Source organism: Schistocerca gregaria, chromosome 3 (genome assembly GCF_023897955.1).
Source record: "Schistocerca gregaria isolate iqSchGreg1 chromosome 3, iqSchGreg1.2, whole genome shotgun sequence".
In the NCBI taxonomy this organism is placed as follows: domain Eukaryota; kingdom Metazoa; phylum Arthropoda; class Insecta; order Orthoptera; family Acrididae; genus Schistocerca; species Schistocerca gregaria.
The window spans coordinates 374,158,312-374,180,467 of NC_064922.1; the positions used below are offsets into that span (position 1 = coordinate 374,158,312).

At 45.1% G+C, this 22,156-nt stretch overlaps 1 non-coding gene across 1 annotated transcript; it reads left to right on the plus strand.

Annotated features, from left to right (window-relative positions):
• The first annotated feature begins 21,762 nt into the window (after positions 1-21,762).
• Trnat-ugu (transfer RNA threonine (anticodon UGU)) lies at positions 21,763-21,837 on the plus strand. Its single transcript has one exon. It is a non-coding gene; the product is annotated as a tRNA-Thr (tRNA).
• Positions 21,838-22,156: the final 319 nt, after the last annotated feature.

Here is a 22,156-nt window from a genome sequence, read left to right on the forward strand (position 1 = left end):
AAAAGCTCACCTCCACCTTACGGTGATTCTTCATAATAAAATATATTTTCAGTGCAAACATTATGCAAATCAAGTATTGAAATTTCCACCACAAATACATCATAGCAATAAATACATCCAAGGTCGTGTACGCACAAACGTTTGAGGGTACAAGCACCCTCCTGCAGAATAAAGTTCCACTAAACACATCTGGTGAACAAAAATCCTACCGATCACACAAATTAACGATCGCGAACCGCGTGCCGTTTGCCAACTACAAGGTGGCCCCTGTCCTCACCGGCCAGGGGAGAGCCACACCCATGCATTCTGTACCGAACGCATATGGGAGAAGCACTAAACGCGACACACGCAAACCACGATCCAATCCGTAGTGGCTAGATGTCGGAGATCACTATCAATCTGGACTTTGGCGTTGCTTTGGGTTTTTCAAGCACTGTAGTGTTCTGTCCACTGCATTCTGAATGAGGTAGGTCTACTGTATGATGACATAGAAGCAATAACAAATACTAATCCAAGACAGAGTGATTTGCGGTGTATAGAGAAGCACTAAACACGACACACTCAAACCACGATCCAGTCTGTATCATGGGTAGGCCCTGAGATCGCTGAAAACAGTCGCACATCCCGCGCACTCATCTCCCAGATGCCCACAAGCAGCGCGCCCGTCCCCTCGCACACTGCCTGCGTCGACATTCAGAGGTCGGTGCAAACTACGGCCGCAGCTGCAGTCTGGACGCGCGTGTCTGCCAAAGTGCTCCAACCCCGGCCATGCAGGCGTCTGGGAATGATTGGAGTGGTATGAATTCGGATGTTATCAATAGGTCCAGTGCAAACACCCATCATTTTGAATCTCCTGTCACGCAACACACACACACACACATACAGACACAAACACACACATACACACACACACACACACACACACACACACACACACATACATACACATACGTCCACTTCTGTCGCACTCACCCAGCACACTCGTCACTTCGCCAGCCCTCGCTGCCAAAGGCAAAATCAGACAGGTCAGTGCATTCTTTGTACCCGTCACAGGCTGAGCTAATCCGTTACTTCCGGTTGCCGACTCCCCGTGACAGCCGGTGCAGCCAGCAACGTTACCGTGCGCCCAACTCGGGCCAACTGCCGCCCCATCCACGTGACATAGACAGCCCAAGTCCGAAATGAGGATATTATTTTGTCAATACACCTCCAATTTCTCACACGAAGTGTAGATTCCTCCTATTTATACGAGTTATTTTTGAAAATAGAAGAAATCTGACCATACATGAGTTTTAACATCACTAAAGTATTGTTAGTTGTTGTGAAAATCCTGTAACAGTATGGATCAGGCTACATTTCATCTAAGTATTCTCTCTTAAGTAGAAAAACACCTTTTCTTATCTGCCAATCCCTGCATTACGGGACTAGAATATTAAACTCATTTTTGGAGCGTGGCGGGGGGTTAAGAGCATACTCTACCTCGGTCACAGGATTCCTACTCACTTTCGAACTCTCTCTTATACTAATAAAATGCTTCGCCACATTTGAAGTCTTTTAACGTAACAACACAGATAAATCGTAAATATAATTTTTTACTACGTATTATTTTATAAATTCGATGAGACACATGATTTTATTACGATGATCGTCTCGTCCCATATAAGCTCCATAAAAAAAAAAGTAGCTGCAACGAAGCGCCCTATTACTGCTCCCACTCGAGAATCATTTCCGTGGTGCCCTAGCCATCGCCACCACCTGCCAGACAGCATGTCACTGATATCAAATTGATTACGAATGTTGTCTACCCTTTAGAGGTGAAAGATTGAGATATTGTTCAAAGATATCGCCGCAACGAAAAAAACGCCCGATTACCACTCCCACTCACAATCATTTCCATGGTGCACTAGCCATCACTCCCATCTGCCAGACGGCATGTGTCTGATATCAAATTGATAGGCTAATTAATTAAATTGATCAAGAGAGGCACTTTTTATGGGTAGTAATTTTTCTTTTTTTCATTGAGAACCGACATTTGAAGCTTATCTCGCTGGCAACAAACATTTCGTGCGAGAACCGCGCTGTTAAAAACACAATCACAATTACTATGTTACTGTTACCCCGCATTAAAGTGGTCTTGGTTCCATAGGAACACACGAGTCGCTGATGCCGCTACACTTTCTGGCAGAAATGCTGTCTGCAATTTGGAGTCAAGTATATCCATTGAACCACATACTTCCGTTGGGTCCTATGGAGATGTCTTTTAGTGATACAGCTACTGGTGAATAATACTCATGCCACACCCACATCTCGAAATGAGTCACCTTACACAAACCTATCTGCTACATCAAAAAATCTAGCGTAGTTTTTTAAACAGTCCCTCTGCATCTTGTAACTGTTCCTCAGTCTGTCAGCCGCCCTTCCTGCAGCTTTGTCCGTATGATCGTCCTAATATAAGTCAGAACTGAACAGAAGTTGAAGAATGCTATATCTACCACCTTCTTCATTCGTTGGAGAAACAGGGTGAGCTGAGTTAATGCGATATGACCGTCGCTTTTTGACCACTTGGTGGAAGTGGGAAGTTGTTGTCGTAGCTGCGCCAACTATTCACGATGTGTAAGACCAACACTAAATGAAGCTTTCTCTTGCAAGACGAGGTAGTGTAAGATACAGTACAAGCAGTTATGGTGGTGTTTGTTATTGGGAAATTTAGAAGACTTCACATCATACAGGAATTGGAAGAAGGACGAGGTTTTTGTTATTGCAGTGCAGTGAGTTTCCAAACTACCGCAGATCAAAGGAGATTTGCATCTCTCAGGGTGCATTTACGTCTGTCACCCAAATATTCTCTTTATCACCGTTATTCTGTTCCATCCAACAGAGTAACACTACAAACTACCAAAATTCGGCTAATGTCATCTGATAGAGAACGCAGTGAGATACCAGAATGAGATTTTCACTCTGCAGCGTCGTTCGAGTCTCGGTCCGACACGCAGTTTTAATCTGCCAGGAAGTAGCAATAAGATTTTTTACCTAATCCCTCTATTCCGATATATCGGCAAACAAATACAGTCTGTGAGCCATCATTGTCAGTACGTGCCGATCCTATTAAATATACAGGTAACCAGAAACAATGGATTAGCTCAGCCTGTGACGGGTACAGAGAATGGGCCGAGCTGTCTGATTTGACCATGGCGGCGAGGACTGGTAAAGTGACCAGTGTGCTGGGTGAGTGCGACACAAGCGAACGTGTGTGCTGCATGAAAGAAGTTTCAAAATCATGGGTGTTTGCACTGGACGTATTGATAACATCCGAGTCCCTACCATTCCAGTCACCCTGGACGCTCTCCATGGACAGGGGTGGTGCACTCTGGCATACACGCGTGTCCAGACAGCAGCTGCCGCCGTAGTTTTCGCCGATCTCAAATTGTCGGCACTGGCAGTGTATGAGAGGATGGCACACTGCTTGTGGGCATCTGGGAGATGAGTGCGCAGGATGTGCAACTATTTTCAGCGATCTCAAGGAACTAGCCATCACCACTACTGATACAGACTGGAATGTGATTTGAGTGCCTCGTGTTTAGTGCTTCTCAATACATTGTACTTCTCTCTGCCTTGGATTGATAGTTGCTGTTGTCTCTAAACTATCATGCAGTAGGCCTTCCTTCTCCAGAATGTAGTGAACAGAACCAATTTAGGAATTCTATCATGCCTGAAAAACACAAGTGAAATGTCAAATTCTTGATTGACATTTAGCCATGACAACAACTACTACTACAAATTGTATCGTGGTTTAAGTGTGTTGTGTTTAGTGCTTCTCATTACATTGCAGCACTCATGCGTTTGGTGCAGGTACACATGACCTGCTTGGTTATAGGTGTCTCTCCTGGGCGGAATGGGTGAGCGCTTCCCTGTAGCTGTGCAAACGGCAAGCACCTCGCGATCGCTAGTTTGTGTGATCAGTAGGATGTGTTTTCACCAGATATGTTTAGTGGAACATTGTGCTGCAGGGGGGTGTTTGTACTCCCAAACGTTGGTTGGTACAAGATCGCGAATATATTTAGTTCTATGATCTATTTGTGGTGGAAATTTCATTACTTGGTTTGCATAATGTTCGTGTGTGATACTCAAAGGTTGAAAATACGTTTTAATATGAAGAGGAATCATCGTAACGTGGAGGTGAGTGTTTTAAGTGATCTATTTGGCTCCTGTTAACTGTTAAACAATTAATTTGACAGGGTAGTGCAAATGGCTTATTTCACTCTATGTTTGATATCGAAATTGCGTCAGTTCTCCCTTTGTCTCCAGCATTAACCTATAGGAACACTGTATTCTGAGGAGAGACGGAAACCTCTGTCTGCACGTTTCGAAATTTTGGTTCACACAGACAAACAGGAAGTGATCTCTTGAGAGAGAGAGCAAAGTAGCCTGTAATTTCGCGATCAGCAGAATGCCATTTTGGTGGCCGTGAGATCAAAGGAGGTTGATATATGGTCCATGGCTGGTGGTATTTAGTAATTTGGGCGTTGGACGGTTTTGACCTTCGTGGCAGCGCCCTGACGATAGATACACCAAACGGTGACTACTATACCATAGTTCATTCCATTAATGATCTGTGGACCACTTTTGCAGCGTTTAACTGTCTGTGTTGCATGTTTCTCTATCTGTACAAGACAGTTTGCGTCTGAGATTCTAGTAATTTGTCTGTCTGCTTAAAGTGGCGTTATGTTTCTAAATATCCTATGAACTTTTAGATATGTAATTTTGCAGATTTTCCCATCTGTCCTTAGACACCAGTGTGTTTCGAAAAGTGACAAAGGTAAAAAATAAGAGCTTTAATATCCCTGACTCGAACAGCAAACATGAACTAGGCCCTCTCAGCATTTCCATGAGGGATCAGAATAAAAAAGCGCCGAATTGTTTAAATATTACATTCTACAATCGATTTCGTGTCAGATTTTATAAATAAACAATGTTGTACACATTGTGTGAATTGTTGAAACAATATTCCATACAATGCAATCGATTTCCCGCCAAATTCATTACATATATAAAAAAGCTGTATTCCAAACACAACCTCATATCCTGTACATTGTTTAAATAAACAATATTTCACACATTGTCTAAATTGTTTAATTAATATTCTATACACTGAAATAGATTCCTACCAACTTTAAATAAATAAATAAACTATGTTCTGCACACTGTCTTGTATCGCACAATTGTTTAAACAATATTCCATACACTTCCATCGATTTACTATGGATTCTGTAAATAAATAAATAAACTGCATTACATATACTGTCTTGTATTCCATAATTGTTTAGATAAACAATATTCCACATAATGTCTAAATTGTTTAAACAATATTCCATACACTTCCATCGATTTACTATGGATTCTGTAAATAAATAAATAAACTGCATTACATATACTGTCTTGTATTTCATAATTGTTTAGATAAACAATATTCCACATAATGTCTAAATTGTTTAAACAATATTCCATGCACTACAAACGACTTCCACCAAATAGTCTGTCAACTGAGTACTTTTACCATCACTTTCGAGGTGGGGGAGGGAAATGGATGGCTGAAGGTGTTTCGAAGAGGGGGAGGGTCTAATTAATTTAGTAATTAAATTAATTAGTTAATTGAATTGATATCTAAAGTGTGCTTCTATCGGCGAGGGGTATCCCAAAGGGAAGAGGGAGGAGGAAGGGTGGGGGTTTCTTACCAAACGATAAGTAAGGTCCTGTAATCAAAAGGACAGATTATCCTTAGGGGTCACAATCCGCTTGGCAGAACAATAGGTAAAGGACCTGTCAATCAAAAAGAGAACAATAGGTTTGCCTCTGAATGAATGCTCACCCCTGAGTGTAGGCAACCGAGACTAACAAATTGTGTTGATTCTCTCTTAGCCCCTACTACTAAAATGTGTGCTCAGGGGGAAGATACTGTGGTTCACAGTCATCTTTAGACCACATATATAAGTCCACATTTGCACCCACTTCAGTGTTAGTTTCACGACTTCTATGAAATGCTTCTTCAAGCACAGCCAAACAGTCTCCATTCGTTTCACTCACTGGTCAAGTTGACAGCGGTATCCACACTACCATTAGTTACTGTAGTACTGTCTGAAACTGTAGGCACAGTAGCTACGTATTCTGTGTCGGAGTCTTCTCCACATTCTGATTACTCTTCTGTAACCTGTTTCCAGCAGCTCATTACGGAGGCATCCAGAACTTCATGCACAGATGGAAGGACAATCCCAATACCAAGGAGGAGTTGTGCAACATAAATGAAAATTGGTAGGCGCATTTCTTCATCTGAAAGAGGATGTCTATTCAGATTTCGGGCCAGTCTCATAAGAGCAGAGCTGGTAGCGCCACTGATGATGATGAGGTCCCATTCTCCGAGGAGCGTAGGGGACAATGCGGTAGACCCGCACCGCCGCATAGGCAAGGTCCAAGCGAAGGTGGTTTGCCATTGCCTTGCACCGACCGTAACGAGTAGCGCCACTATAAGGATGCAGATCAGCTTTGCTTTAAATAAACTCTTTAACGGTCATGAGTGTTAGTTACCTTTGACACTGAACATGGTGAGCTGATGTTAATGAGGAATGCCTTTGGCGACAAAGACGCCTTATCAAAACCTCACTGCACTTTAACGAGGTAGTGTAATGGGGCTGCGAGAAGCTGGATGTTTCTTCTGCAATACTGCACAAAGACTTGGCGGGAATATAGCCACTGTATGTGATTTCTGGAAGTGGTGGAAACGAGAATATACGGTCGCAAGAAGACCGGGTTCCAGACGATCATGTGGCACCAACGACCATCGTGTTGGATATATGGTTCTGGCACGTTGCACCGCACTGCAGCAGCAGTGTGAGCATCTTTGGCACGACAATGACAAACCGAAATGTTAAAAATCGGTTACTTCGACAGCTCTGAGTCGGATGCCCTGTAACGTGTATTCCTCTGACATCAAACAACTGCCATTTGATACTTCAGTGGAGTCGAGCGAGAGCTTATTGGATGGCAGAGTGGAAGTCTGTTGTGTTTTGTGATGAAATCTGGTTTTACCTTGGCGCCAATGTTGGTTAGAAGGAGGCCAGTTGGCCTGCAACCGACCTGCGTGCCAGACAAACTGGACATACACCTGGAGTTATGGTCAGGGGTGCCATTTTGTATGACAGCAGGGGAACTCTCGTTGTTAACCCACGTATCCTGACTTCAAATTTGTATGCCAGTGTGATTATTCGACCTGCTGTGCTTCCGTTGAAAAGAACAGCATACCAGGAGGCGTTTTCCAACAGGATAGCGCTCGCCCACATACCGCTGTTGTAACCCAACATGCTCTACACAGCGTCGACACATTGTCTAGGCCTGCTCGTGAGTAGATATGTTTCCAATCGAGAACATATGGGTCATCATCGGACGGCAACTCCATCGTCATCCACGACCAGCATTAACCGTCAATGTTAACGTTTTTATGCTTGCTTTCAACATTCTAGCGGCTACACTGGTAATGAATGTACTTGCATTTCAAATTTACAATGGCTTATCTCATGCTTACATCAACCCGTGATCTTGCAATGTTTATCTCTTAAATATGTTACCTAGACAAATGTACTCCAGAAATTTCATTACGCTACATAATTATTTTTTGGTGTTGCGATTTTTTCCGTCAGTGTACATTTAAAAGCCCGATGCGAACATTACCGCAATCAACCGACAGATTGCGACCGCATGCGAGGATGGCTCGATATCAGCGCCTGAAACATTCAGTGTGAGGCTAGCCGTGCTACAAGATGCTTCCTCACCCACCCACCCTAGTCAACAGTCCTCAGTCCGTGCGGCTTCGACCTCGTTCCACAACTGGGGAAACTACTGCGTGAGAGGCGGTTTGCAAACAGGGTGTATGTCCTCACGACATTTGTTGGACAGGTGGCACATATCGATGGCAATGCCAGTGGCATTCAGCACCTTACCTATTGTTGACCCAGAAGTGTGTATGCATTGGGAGACTATTCTGAAGCACGGTAGTTGATTTTGGTTCATTAATGTCCAGTTTGTACTCCTACACAGAATTCCAATGCGTGTGTTTCAATTCAATCTTTACCACGGACCCCTGGACTGGAACCATATTTTACATTTGCATTCAAACGGTTTAAATGACTCTAAGCACTATGGGACTTAACATCTGAGGTCATCAGTCCCCTAGACTTAGAAATACTTAAACTTAACTAACCTAAGGACATCACACACATCCATGTCCGAGGCAGGATTCGAACCTGCGATAAATGCAGCAACGCGGTTCCGGACTGACGCGCCAAGAGCCGCTCGGCCACAGCGGCCGGCTATGTTGGCATTCACATACACATTGTTGTACTGATTCAATGCACATCACGGAATTCTATGATGTCGCATTATCACAAAATTTACCATAGTTGTTATGACTTATGCAATGACCTTCGTATAAAAAAGATTAAAAGATAAGCTTATTACATTCAAACTTGTATATCAGCTCTTTTCGTCATGTTGCGTATTTTCAGTAATCATTCTATATGTGCACTGTCAACGGTAATAATTTATATTTTCGAGATATTTTGTGGAATAATATTATCTAGAATGTTCATTCTTCATTATAAGTAGCAGTTCACAAGCAAGTAATCAGCAAAATTAGATGTAACTAGAAGCTGGTTTCATAACAATGTGTTAGTTTACTTATATAGAACGGAAGAAAACTGGCTGTAAATGTGATTCCAAACGGCTGCTGTACTGATTTATGGGAACTGTTACTATTGATTGAACTTACTGTATTTTATATCACGAAACATCACTACAGTAAGTCCACAAGTGAAAAATCGTAGCTAAACACAAAACCAGCTGTCAAGACGAGTGCTTCAAGGGCAATCAGTAAGTATTCATACCATTGTTCAGTTATTCGCTGATATCTAAAGCCTAGCGACTTACAAATATGAAATTAGCGTTCATATTTAACAGACTAACCATTATATACTACGACCAATGAAATAGACTGATTATCGTAAATAAAGTACTAAACAGCATTTAAGACCAGTGGTATATATATTTATCAGTGTAAAAGGATTAGATTCAACTGTCACGATTCAAGCGGTCGACACAGGCAAGTAAAAGGCCGGGGCTCAGAAGTTCATGTGAGATGCAAGGTAGATTAATGATGTTGCACTGACACAAAATTTCACCACAGTTCTGCGCAACGCCAGTGTGAATGTGTCACACGATGGAGAGTTCATTGCACCCATTATTATTCACATTTCACCCCTTCGTTTCTCGCCTCTGCGATGGAGGTCAGAACCCTGACGTATAGCGTTGAAATCGCGCGGTTTTATTATGTGTGGCCGAGGAAAATATTTCGAACATACCGGCGCCCAGAACCAACACGTAAACGCCTGAAGAGGTAGCATAAATGGTGTCAATGAAAACACCCCGTCTTTAAGGCGTTTATTTCCCGGCATTTCACGATAGAAAACTACAGTTTGCAGTGCGATGCACAACAAGACGACATTCTTCACACATTTTGCCACTGTTCCCCCCCCTCCCCCCCCCCCCCCCAGACGATTCAACCATTTTCTATGGAAATTGTGGGGATGCAGCTTCATTGCACGTGATCTCACCCATTTGGAGTCTAGCGTGACTACAAGTTTTGCTCTGCTATGCACCATGTAGTAGCTTCTTAGAGATCAAATGATTAGCCCAAGTCGTAAGACATAGACGATAGCGTCACAACACTCTAAAAACTTATGACTTACGAAGAGAGAAACACATTGGTCCCCGGTAGTAATTCTCTGTCTTCACGTGTCAGGGAGATACGTGTTAGTGGGATGAACCGTCCTTGGGTGGAGTTAAGTAGCCATAGTCGTAGCGTACTGTTTCTGTGGTGTAACTCAGTTTGGTGCCGTCATGGCTGTCGCTTCCATCCCGTTGGTCCCCACGTTCAACGATTGCTTATCGAAAGTGATTGCTGACAGGTGTGAAAATGTTCGTTGTGGGCAATTTAATTTGGCATCTGAAAACCCCAGTTGGATGGGGTGTCTTTCGCCGTGAATGGTATCAGAATCTGTATCCTTAATAATAAGTGGCAGGTTCTTGAGTTTCTCCCGGCGTATTTGATAATCAAAATATCCACGGGTGTACTGCCGGTCTATAGTGTCCAACGGGCACAATATTTCGGCGATCAAACATGTCGCCATCATCAGGTGAACTGACGGACTGAGCTCCTGTGAACGTCTTGGTCAGGAGAAGGGCTGACGGCACCCTAGGTCATGGGGTGTATCGAAAGACAACACATGCTGATCTGTATTTGCACGCAGACAGCTGCCACCAACCTTCACAGAGGAATGGGGTACTTAAAACTCTTGTACATAAGGCGCCCACTATCTCTGACACAGAGGGTCTACCCCAGTAATTGGAACATCTGAGAACTGTATTTCGAAAAAATGGGTACTCAGAGTGGCAGATCCAACGTGCTCTCCGCCCAACCACTGCATCACAACCTGTTGAGATGGATAAAGTAACGAGGGAGGAGGTAGGCACTGCATTTATTCCATACACAGGCGCACTCTCGGGGAAAATCGCCCGCATTCTGAAAAAACACCGGGTCGGAACTGTGTTTTGTCCTCCGAATAAAACTCGTGCACTGGTTGGGAGCGCCAAAGATGACCTCGGTTTGAGGAAGGACGGCGTGTACCAGATTCCGTGTCAATGTGGCAAGTCGTATATTGGTCAGACGATGCGTACCGTCGAGGATCGATGCCGTGAACACCAGAGGCACACTCGACTGATGTATCCGAGCAAGTCGGCGGTCGCTGAACATTGTTTTTCGGAAAATCACGCTATGGAGTATGACCGCACGAGGATTCTGGTACAGACGTCGAGATACTGGGACAGCGTTGTTAGAGAGGCCATCGAAATTTGCACCAATGACGACCTCATAAACCGTGACTGTGGCTATAATCTTAGCAAGGCATGGGAACCAGCGATTGGGTTAATCAAGAGTAAATCGAGCAAACGCATAGTTGTGACGACCACGGCGGACAGAGCCATCACACCGACGTCATCTCAGACGCAGTCGCAATCTGTTCCACCGCGCTACAGTGGCGCGGGGCGCGGACGGCGGAGGGAGCGCGCCGCGGGCGGAGGGTATTTAAATCGGCCGCCGCCGCGACCGAACCCAGTTCCCCCTGAGCAGCCATAGCGTACGGATCTCCGTGCCGGCGCGTTCACAGGAGCTCAGTCCGTCAGTTCACTTGATGATGGCGACATGTTTGATCGCCGAAATATTGTGCCCGTTGGACACTATAGACCGGCAGTACACCCGTGGATATTTTGATTAATAAGTGGCAGGTTTCGAACGCTAGGCATATGTTCTGATTTAACAGAGGCATTTGATTGTGTTGATCACAAAATATTGCTCCAGAAGTTGGACCATTAAGGCAATACGGGGAGTAGCTCACAATTGGTTGACCTTTTACTTTAACAAAGGACAGCAAAAGGTCATTATTCACGATGTTGAGAATGGCTGTGATGTGGGGTCTGAGTGGGGTACTGTCAAGTGTGGGGTGCCCCAGCGGTCAGTGTTGGGGCCACTCCTGTTCCTTATTTATATAAATGATACGCCCTCTAGTATTACAGGTAACTCTAAAAGATTTCTGTTTGCTGATGATGCTAGCTTGGTAGTAAAGGATGTTGTGTGTAACATTGGTTCGATTTGAAATAGTGCAGTTCATGACTTTAGTTCATGGCTTGTAGAAAATAAACTAACGCCAACTCACAGTAAGACTCGGTTTTTACAGTTTCTAACACACAATTCAACAAAACCTGACGTTTTAATTTCACAGAATGGGCATATGATTAGTGAAACCAGTTCAAATTTCTAGGTTGTTCAGATAGATAGTAAGCTGTCGTGGAAAGCCCACGTTCAGTATCAAGTTCAAAAACTTAATGCTCCCATTTTTACTATTCGAACGGTATCTGAAGTGAGTGATCATTCGACACGAAAATTAGTCTATTTTGCCTATTTTCATTAACTTATTTCGTATGGTATTATATTTTGGGATATCTCTTCCCATTCTAAAAGAATATTTTTGCTCAGAAACTGGCGGTTCTGGTAATAAGTGGTGTAAGTTCACGAACCTCTTGTCGACCGCTGTTTACGAGTCTGGGTATTTTATCATTGGCCCCTCAACATATATGTTCATTACTGTCATTTCTTGTTAACAATATTAGCTTATCCCCAAGAATAAGCTGTTTTCACTCAGTTAATAATCGGCAGAAATCGAACTTGCATTTGGATCAGACTTCCTTAAATCTTGTGCAGAAAGTGTGCAGTATACTGCTATATCCACTTTCAATAAGCTACCGCTCGAACCAAAAAATCTAAGCAATAATCCACGAGCTTTCAAATCGAAGCTGAAGAGTTTCCTTATGGGTCACTGCTTCTATCCTGTCGAGGAGTTCCTTGAAAAATTAAGATGATTCTTGTTGTATTGTTGATTGCGCTTACTTAAAGTTATGGACTGACCTTTTCGGGTTCATAAACATTTATTTTTATCTGTTATTACTTTTATGTTGTAATTTCGTGTACAGACACGTTCCATGACGTTGGAGATTTGCTCCTCAATTTGGTCCTACGGAACTAGACGTGTAATTAAATAAATAAAAAGTATTCACTAAAGTGTCACACGTGTACGTCAGCATTCACCTCAGTGATCCTTTCAAGGGAATTCGAATGATCCGCAGTCCCAAAGTCTTATAACTCCAAGCTGCAGCTACTGTCTTTGACTAGCAACACCTCAATTCATAGCTTTTATCCATAGCGGGCGTCCATCCTACCGCTGTGTGACTGCTCCTTTCTAGGTACCAGTTGCATTCTGCGAAAATTCACCAGCACACTTCCACCGTTGTCGATGCACAAGCAGGCGGTAGCGGCTACTTCATGAGCTTTGCGTAATCCCTCAGTCAGCGCTGGGTCGCTGGCCGTAGTCTCTCTGGCACAGGTGAATCAATCTTTTACCTTTACAGGTACTGTCGTTATAGGATGCCAAATAGTGCCATCAAATGTCATCATTATCTTCCTTTCATGCATTAGGCGATTGCTTATTGCATACTAGTAATAAAATAATAAATTTTTCATAAAAGATTTGATGATCAGTATGACCTGCAGTCTGCGACTGCTGCTCGTGCTGTAGTGTGCAAGGAAAGTGTCTTTGTTGAGTGAGTATGGGAAGATACTCGATACGTTGCACGAATGGCAGTTTGCTGTAAATGCAGAAAAATCTGAGTGAATACAAATGAGTAGGAAAAACAATTCTGTAATGTTCGAATATATTTGTTGGGTCCTGCCCACTCGTCTCTTATAGGGTGCTCAAAGGATGCTGCCTTCTCGGATAGCTATGCAACAATTCAAGCAAATCACATTAATAGTTTTTATTGCAGTAAAGTAGATTGACAATACTTAACTATGGTTTACAAGAACGTGTCGTAAGTGATTGGTGACATGCAAACTATCGATGTCCTTTGCTGTATACAATGTCCATGTGTGCAGTGGATATGGATCACAAAGCCGGCCGCTGTGGCCGAGCGTTTTAGGCTCTTGATTCCGGAAACGGGCTGCTGCTACAGACGCAGGTTCGAATCCTGCCTCGGGCATGGATGTGTGTGGTGTCCTTTGGTTAGTTAGGTTAAAGCAGTTCTAAGTTCTACGGGACTGATGTCCTCAGATGTTAAGTCCCATAGTGCTCAGAGCCATTTGGATAACAAGTCCCTGTCTACTAGTGTCCGTCTTCTACTGTCCTCTACTGTGTGGCCTAGGCTGACAGGAGCGGTGCTTATGTTCTCTTCTTGTAGAGGCTGCTCCTGTCGTAGTGCAGTCCTAGGCAGCATGCTATTGGCTGACTTCGTCTCACAGCCCTCTCTTCTCTTGCGTCCTTCATCTTCGAACCGGCTCTTATCGTTACGCCGGAACAACATTATTGATGTGCTGCTTGACGCAGACAAGTCGATTAAATTACTAGGCCCAAGATTGCAAAACAAAACGAAACGAAACGAGAACGTAAGGACGGTAGTAGGGATGGTGAGCAGTCGATTGCAGTGTACTGGGAGAACTCTAGGTAAGGTTTGCTTATCTATGAAGGTGTCCGCAGCTCATGGTCTCGCTGTAGCCTTCTCGCTTCCCGAGCACGGGGTCCTGGGTTCGATTCCAGGCGGGGTCAGGATTTTTCCCTATCTCGAGATGCTGGCTCTTGTTGTGTCGTCCTCATCATAATCATTCATCCCCATCACGGTCGGAGAAAGGCAATGGCAAGCCACCTCCGCTAGTACGGCGGCGCAGGTCTCCCGTATCGTCCCCTACGCTCTGTCAAGGAGTATTGGACATCATTATCATCATCATCTATGAAGGTGACCGTGTACAGAATACTAATGTGACCTATTCTTGAGTACTGCGTAGTGTTTGTAATCCCCGTGAGGTTGGATTAATGAAAGCCATCGAAGCAATACAGAGGCGGGCTGCGAGACATGTTACCAGTGGGTTCAATCAGTGTTATGAAAATATTCCATGCTGCAAACGGAAGAAAAGTGCCTGGAAGAAAGATGACGTTCTTTTCGTGAAACTGTACTGAGAAAATTTAGAGAACCGATATTTGCGACAAACTACAAAATTGTTCTCCTACCAAAATACACTGATGAGCCAGAACATTATGACCACTGCCCACATCGAGGTTAAATGCTTCCTGGTGGTGTTGCGGGCATGTGGCGTAGTGAGGAAAGAATACAAGCGGAAGAGCGAATGGGAAGTCATTATAGCGAAGATACGGGCCGCAAATGCGAAAATCCTCTCATATAAGCTGTTTTGACAAAGCACACATTGTTGTGGCCCTGTGGCTGGAAAGGAGAACCTCTGGAACGGCGAAGATGGTCGCCTGTCGGAGTACCATTGTTGTGAGCATCTATGGAAAGTGGACGAAGGATGATGAAATAAAGAGTAGACCGTATGGTACTGGACGACCATTCTCGTCAAAAAACGTAGAGCTCTAAGGATTGCCCTCTGTGTAATCTAGGATAGGCAGCGATCTGTGGCAGAACTGACCACAGAGTACAGTGCTGGGGCAGGCACAACTGTTCTGGAGCACATCGTTTAAAAGCCATTGTTGAAAACGGAGCTCCACATCGCACGACTCCTACGTATTCTCGTGTTGACCGAACGACATCCTCAGTTGTGATTGCACTGGACGCAGCATCAGTGAGTGCCTCCTATCGAATGAAGCGTATTTCTTGTTACACCATGTCGATGGGTGGATCCTTACATGCCGAATGGCTGCACGAAACACGCACCGCGCCCCAGATGCAGGCTAGTGAGGGCAGAATTATGCTATGGGGTACATCGAGTTGGGCTTCCATAGGGTCTGTAGTGGTAATCGAAGCACTCACGATAGCATTGAACTACTTGAACATTATCGTGGACCATCTGCATCGCTTTATGCTTGATGCCTCCCCCAGCGACATCTTCCAGCAGGTAACTGTCGATGTTGCTACAATGATTTGAGGAGCATTACAGTGAACTCACATGGAAGTCCTAGCTAGCCAATGTGCCTTACCTGTACCCACTGGAACTCATATCGGGCGCCATCTGCGTGCTCGTACCCCACCATCTCGTAATTTGCCGGAATTGCTTGACCTGTGCGTAGACATTTGGTGGCACTTACTTCTGGAATCCTGTCAAGGACTCGTAGTATCCATGCCAAGATCTACATTGTACTGTGCTTGAAAAGTGGAACAACACGCTATTAAACAGGTGGACACAATGTTTTGGCTCATCGCTGTATACCTCGCTTATGGAGCACCAATATAAGAGAAATCAGAAGCTGTCTGGAAGCTTCAAGTCCTTTTTCGTTCACTGCGCTTTGTAGTGATACAAGAAAGGCAACAATACTAGCAATACCCATATCTTGGCTTGGAGAGTCTGTAGATCTATTTGTTGAAGGTTGAAAACAAAGAAGAGGTGGGAAGAGGCTCCAAAAAGTATGTAGCCTAGGATACTGCCTTATGTAAATCTGGCCCTAGCTTGACTCGCATTCGAGAGGTAGGCACTTCAAATCCTGTCAGGCCATCCTGATTTAGGTTTCCTGTGGTTTCTCTGAATCGCTTAACGCAAACCTCAGGTTAGTTCCCTAGAAAGAAGCACAGTGGATTTCTTTCCCCATCCATTCGTAATCTGACATTAATAACTTTTCTGTCGCCTGTACGTGAATTTGTAATTTCACAGCACAGCTAAATTCCTGCCCCTCCTAGCAGTTTCGCCAGAATCGCTAAATGCTTTCCTGCTGCGCCAGAGGACACGCTTTTCGAATGGTATGGTATGGTTAGTATGGTGAGCCATACTGTAAGAAGCGTCCTATGGCAGCAAATGTGGAGTCTGAGAACCGGAGAGAATGCTGCCACTGTTGGGCCAGAGGTGGACAGGTCTTTGGGTTCGTTACTAGGGCGCCATCCGAGCTTGTTGGTTTCTGGCATGGCTCGTTCAATGGATGGTCGGTGATAGTGGCCCTGTGGAGCTGAAGGACGCGGTGACCATGGTCGTCATTTGAGTGGCCAGCAGTGGAGAGCAGACTGGAATCTGACATGCGAAACTGAGGTGGCAATCTCATCCTCGGATCAGCGTCATAGATTCCGTGGGTAGCAGCTGACAAGACTACAGTGCAGTGGCTGAGTTTATTTGGATATCAGTGTGGTTGGTCCCGGAGGTACAGATACCAGTACAACCATGTACCGACGGAGGACGTGTGGCCGCTGTCGCCATCAGGGACAGGCGGCCGGGATGAAGAGGCCGTTGGGAGCGGAAACAGCCGGCAGAGTTGGTGGTCGACAGCAGCCTCCTGGAGACATAGCTGGAACAGTGGCAGAGCAGCAAGGCAGTTGGCATGACGGGTGGCCTAGGTTCGATGTAGTTTGGTGTCAACATGTGGCGTCGTTCCGGCAGGAGCAGTGGAAGGTGTTTGTGATTGACGCCCAGGTTCCACAATGCAGCTGGGAACTAGGAAGTGGTAGTTGAAATGTGGTTTCCATTACAACAAGTGGAACGAAGTGTGCAACAGTGACTTGTGCTATCTTGTCGTGCAAACTGTTGAGGCTGTGCTGGCATGCTTAAGTAGCCGAGGAATTACGTAGGGGGAACATCGCGAGGCCTCTGTAAGGCCTGATAATTGTAGAGCAATGCCTCGAACTGAATTTTTGGTGAAATAGTGCGAGGCCGCTGTTAGGACTGATATTTGCCGAGCAGCGCTTAAGATGATTAAGTTGTGTTTTAGAGAAAAGTTTGTCTATTATTGATGTCGCTTTTCTTTGTCTCCTTACTACCGAAAATACAGTTGATTAATGTGTTGCTATAGAATGTGTCTGTTTGTGTTGTTTGTCTGGTGTTTGCTTAAGGTGTGAGCCTTATCCGGGTGCATTTTGTAATTATCTTCTGGAACAATATCATTCGTTATGTACTTTGTGTTCTCCTGTTAATATGTGCGCTGTTATTTTATGGGATAATTCGTGCTTCCTTTATTGTGATGATTTGATCACAGGGGGGCGAAATGTTGATATTTGATGCTGTATATTAGGTTAAGGATTGTATCAAGGTTACCTGATAAAATGAGCGCTATTTCTTCGTTTGTGCTGTCTCATGAATGTGGTCTGATTTATTATATCTTTCACATTACTTAACATTACTGATTTGAATTTCTGTAAGAGCCAACTACTTTGCACTTCCGCCATCATTCCGGGCCACACTTTCTTTACCTACACGGAATCGGCGATCTTTAACCCTTTCGCTGCAACAGAAGCGCTCTTTGCATTCCGTATTGAAGCTGCTTTTGTCTCGCCTGTACTACTCGCCAAATGCTGGTGCTTGCGCTGAGAGACGGCGTTCTGGCAGCTAGGCGAAAAAATTTGATTTTTGTTAGTATTACAGTCCGACATCTTCACTCGATAAAGAACTGAATTTCTTTTAGTTATTGTTATACTTACTGCACTGATTCAAAGTGAGTAAAACATGACACTGGAATTTGAAAGAGGTCGCAAAGATACAAAAATATTTGCGTAAAACTTTGCGTACGGTTGCTTTTAGCTCATAAATCGTGGTGAATGAATTGTAGATAAGACATTTAAATTTTATTTAAAATTGAGAGTAGAAGGATATTTTATTTCGTTCTCGAGTTATTCTGTTTCATATCCGATAGACAGATAGGACCGAAGAAGCCAGTTCCGTCTATGGGGACTTGCTGGTTGCTATGAAATACTTATTACCAGTTTTTAAGAAAACTATTAGGTGAAAAAAATTTGACTTTTACACATTTTAAAGTCTGATATCTTCACTTGATAAAGAACTGAATGCCATAGATGCTGTGCTGCATCAAATTAAGTAAAACATTGCGCGAGACTTTGAAGATTAGGCAGAGATAAAAAAACATTGCAAAAACTTTATGACTGATTTCAACTCACGTTCTCCTGTGAATGAAATGTGTATAATATATCGATATTTTATTTAAAAGAGAGGAGAAGGGTATCTTATTTCGTTCTCGAGTTATTAATGCGACAAAAGTCATGCACATATAAAGGAGGTGGTATTATCGTGTACCGAAGATATTAAAGGATAAAAGGGAAGTGAACTGGTGGAGCTGTCATTTGTGCTCAGTTGATTCATGTGGAATAGTTTCGGACGTGATTATGATCAAATAACGGGAAATAACAGACACTGAACACGGGTGGTAGTAGGACCTAGACGTACGGGACATCCCATTTTCAAAATCGTTAGAGAATTCAATATTCCGAGATCCACAGTGTCAAGAGCGTTCTGAAAATACTACATTTCGGGCATTACCTCTCACCATGGACAACGCAGTGCCTGTTGGCCTTCACTTAACGACCAAGAGCAGCGGCGTTTGCGTAGAGTTGTCAGTGCTAACAGACAAGCAACACTGCATGAAATAACCTCAGAAATCCGTGTGAGACTTACGAAGAACGTGTACACTTGTGCAGCAGTGCGGCGAAATTTGGCGTTGACAGGCTATAACAGCGTATGAACGAAACAAGTGGCTTGCTAAGAGCACGACATTGCCTGCAGCGGTCCTCCTGGCCTAAGTGACAGGAAAACAGTGTTTGTTCCCGGTAGCTGAGTGGTATGCCGGCACGGTTAACTCAGCGTGTTCGGTCAGAGGGTTAGCTGCCCTCTGTAATAAAAAACTAAGCTAATTGATCAACGACGAACTGACACGGGCGTCTTGCGACGTCCGCCACGAGCAAAAGCAACGAACAACCACGAACAAAATGAGATTAAAAAAAAAAAGTGGTCAGCGCGACAGATGTCAATCCTAAGGGCCCGGGTTCGATTCCCAGCTGTGTCGGAGATTTTCTCCTCTCAGGGACTGGGTGTCGTGTTGTCCTAATCTTCATTATTTCATCCCCATCGACGCGCAAGTCGCCGAAGTGGCATCAAATAGAAAGATTTGCACCCGGAAAACGGTCTACCTTATAGGAGGCCATAGTCACAAGACTTTTTTTTTGTGGAAAACAGTGCCTCGTCAGATTTCAGTTGGCAAGAGCTGATGGGAGGGTGCGATTGTGGCGCAGACCCCACAAAGGCATGGACCCGAGCTGGCAACAAGGCACTGTGCAAGCTGGTGGTGGCTCCATAGTGGTGTGGGATGTATCTACATGGAATGGACAATGTCATCTAGATGATCGAGCATTTGAGTCCATGACACGTCGAGTTGCTGGACTACTCCGGGCAAAAGTAGGCCCGACACGATGTTAGGAGGTATTCCACCACCTTTGCCATCTCAATGTATATCCGAAGAGCGGTCGCTTGATGCGTCTTTTCACGACCTTGCACATCGCGAATCATGTCGTCATAACAATTGCCATATCTCATAAACGATGCAAGATTTCGAAACTAGGTTTTCTTCAAATGATAGCACGCAACATGCACATACGTTGCATGATAAATACTCGAAATTCTTTATTGACAGAGGTATGGATGTAACCCGCCCACAGCAGTGAGAGGTTGGAGGTTCAGACGCATTTAGACGTCAATAGCACTCTAGGAAAACCCGAGCGGTGTGGGTGTACACGTCCACAACATTTGGAGAATGACACAGCAGGGCGTGTGTATACACTCCCACAGCAGCGAAAGGGCTAATCGTAGAGGAAAACTTGTCGGCGACAACAATGAATTATGTCCGAGCCCCCATCTGTAACAGGTGGAGAGCCAGCGCGATCTAGGATGTGGTGCGTGCCGGGACGCGCTGCGTAGGGACGCGTCCGGCGCGGCGCCTGTTGCGGCGCCGGCGCGTGCTGGGGACACGTGTGAAAGTGAACTTGGCCGGCCGCGCGCCGTGGGGCGGCCGGCAGAGGCGAGGCGAGTCGAGTCGAGTCGAGTCGAGGCGAGGCGAGGCGATAGCTATCGGCGCGGCGCGGCCCGGCACGACTGGCTGGGCGCGGGTTCACGGCGGGCCCGGCGCAGCGCGTGAGAAATGTCAGGGCCACGCCCGCCGCCCGCCAAATGTCCCGGCGACCCCGGCACGGGCTCACGACACAAAGGCGCCGGCCGGCGACGCTCCAGCACGCGGCGCCGCTGTCTCGTCTGCGCGCCGTTGGCGCCGGGCGTCGGGGGCTGCTCGAGAAGGCAATGCGTCTAACAAGTCTCGCAACATAAGTGAACCATGTCGCGTTAATTCATCCTTCCGTCCTTCTCGATACAACAATATAATTATAAATCTAAACTCAATGTTGAATATGTTCTACAGGGTTCATTTATTTAGTTAACAGGTTGAAGTCTGATGATGGCCTTCTGAGCCTAAAACCGTTTACAAAATAAATTGATCCTGCAGAAGATACACAATATTGTGTTTCTCGTTCGTGAACTACTGGCTCTAATACACATGGTTACTGGATATACGTTCTAATCTCATTCTACCCTCTGTCTCTCTCCATCTCCTCAGCCCCTTCTTTGTTCATCTGCTCCTCCTTCCACCTCCCCCTCTCTGTCCATCACTTCCTCCACTCCTCTCTACCCCCTCTTTCCCCCCTTTTTCTCTTTTTCTCCATATCCTACATCTGCTCTCCCTCCTCCTCGTTCATCTCCTCCCCCTTTTTCTATCTATCTCCTCCCCCCCCCTATCTGTCCACCTACTCCCCCTCTCTTTGTTCATATCGTCCTCCTTCCATCTCCCTCTCTCTGCCCATCACCTCTTACCATTCTCTCTGTCCTTATCCTGCCCCCCCCCCCGGTCTCTCCATATCCTAGTGCCCCCTCCTCCTCACACTGTACATCACCTCTTCCTCCCTTTCTTCATCCATCTCCTTCCCCTCCCCCTCCATCGCCTCCTGCGCCCCTCCCCCTCTCTCCATCCATTACTTCCTCTTCCCTTTCTATGTCCATTTTCTCTTCCTCCTCTTTCCATCTCCTGTCCCCTATCCCTGTGTGTCTTCTCCTTTACACTTTCTGTTTCCTCACACCCTCTGTCTGTCTCTTCCCCCCCCCCCCCCCCGCTCTGACCTTGAGCTTTGTTTATTTTTATTTCAAGTGAAACACTGTTAACAAGCACAAGACTCACGTTCCAAACTGTCCACAATTCTACATTTGTAATGTACCTTATAGACATTTGTCCATCCACTCAGTGTGGAGTCTCACAGGAAGCGTGCAAGGGATAAGTCCCTGCACTCGCGCTATTCATCTGTGTCCCCGGTGGCTCAGATGGATAGAGCGTCTGCCATGTAAGCAGGAGATCCTGGGTTCGAGTCCCGGTCGGGACACACACATTTTCAGCCATCCACATCGAGGTATATCAACAACACCTGTCGGCAGCTGAGGGTTTCAGTTAGTCATCATTTATTCCAGGGAAAAGCTGCACGGTCATCAACAGTATTCTGTTCTTTCGAGAACAGTTACTGTCTTCGTATATAAGATATATAAGACCACAAGTGTCTGGCACAGTTGCTGGATCGGTTACGGCTGCTACCAAGGCATGTTGTCAAGATTTAACTGAGTTTGAACTTGGTGCTGTAGTGGTCACACGAACGATAGGACACAGCATCTCCGAGGTAACCATGAAGTGGGGATTTTCCCGAACGA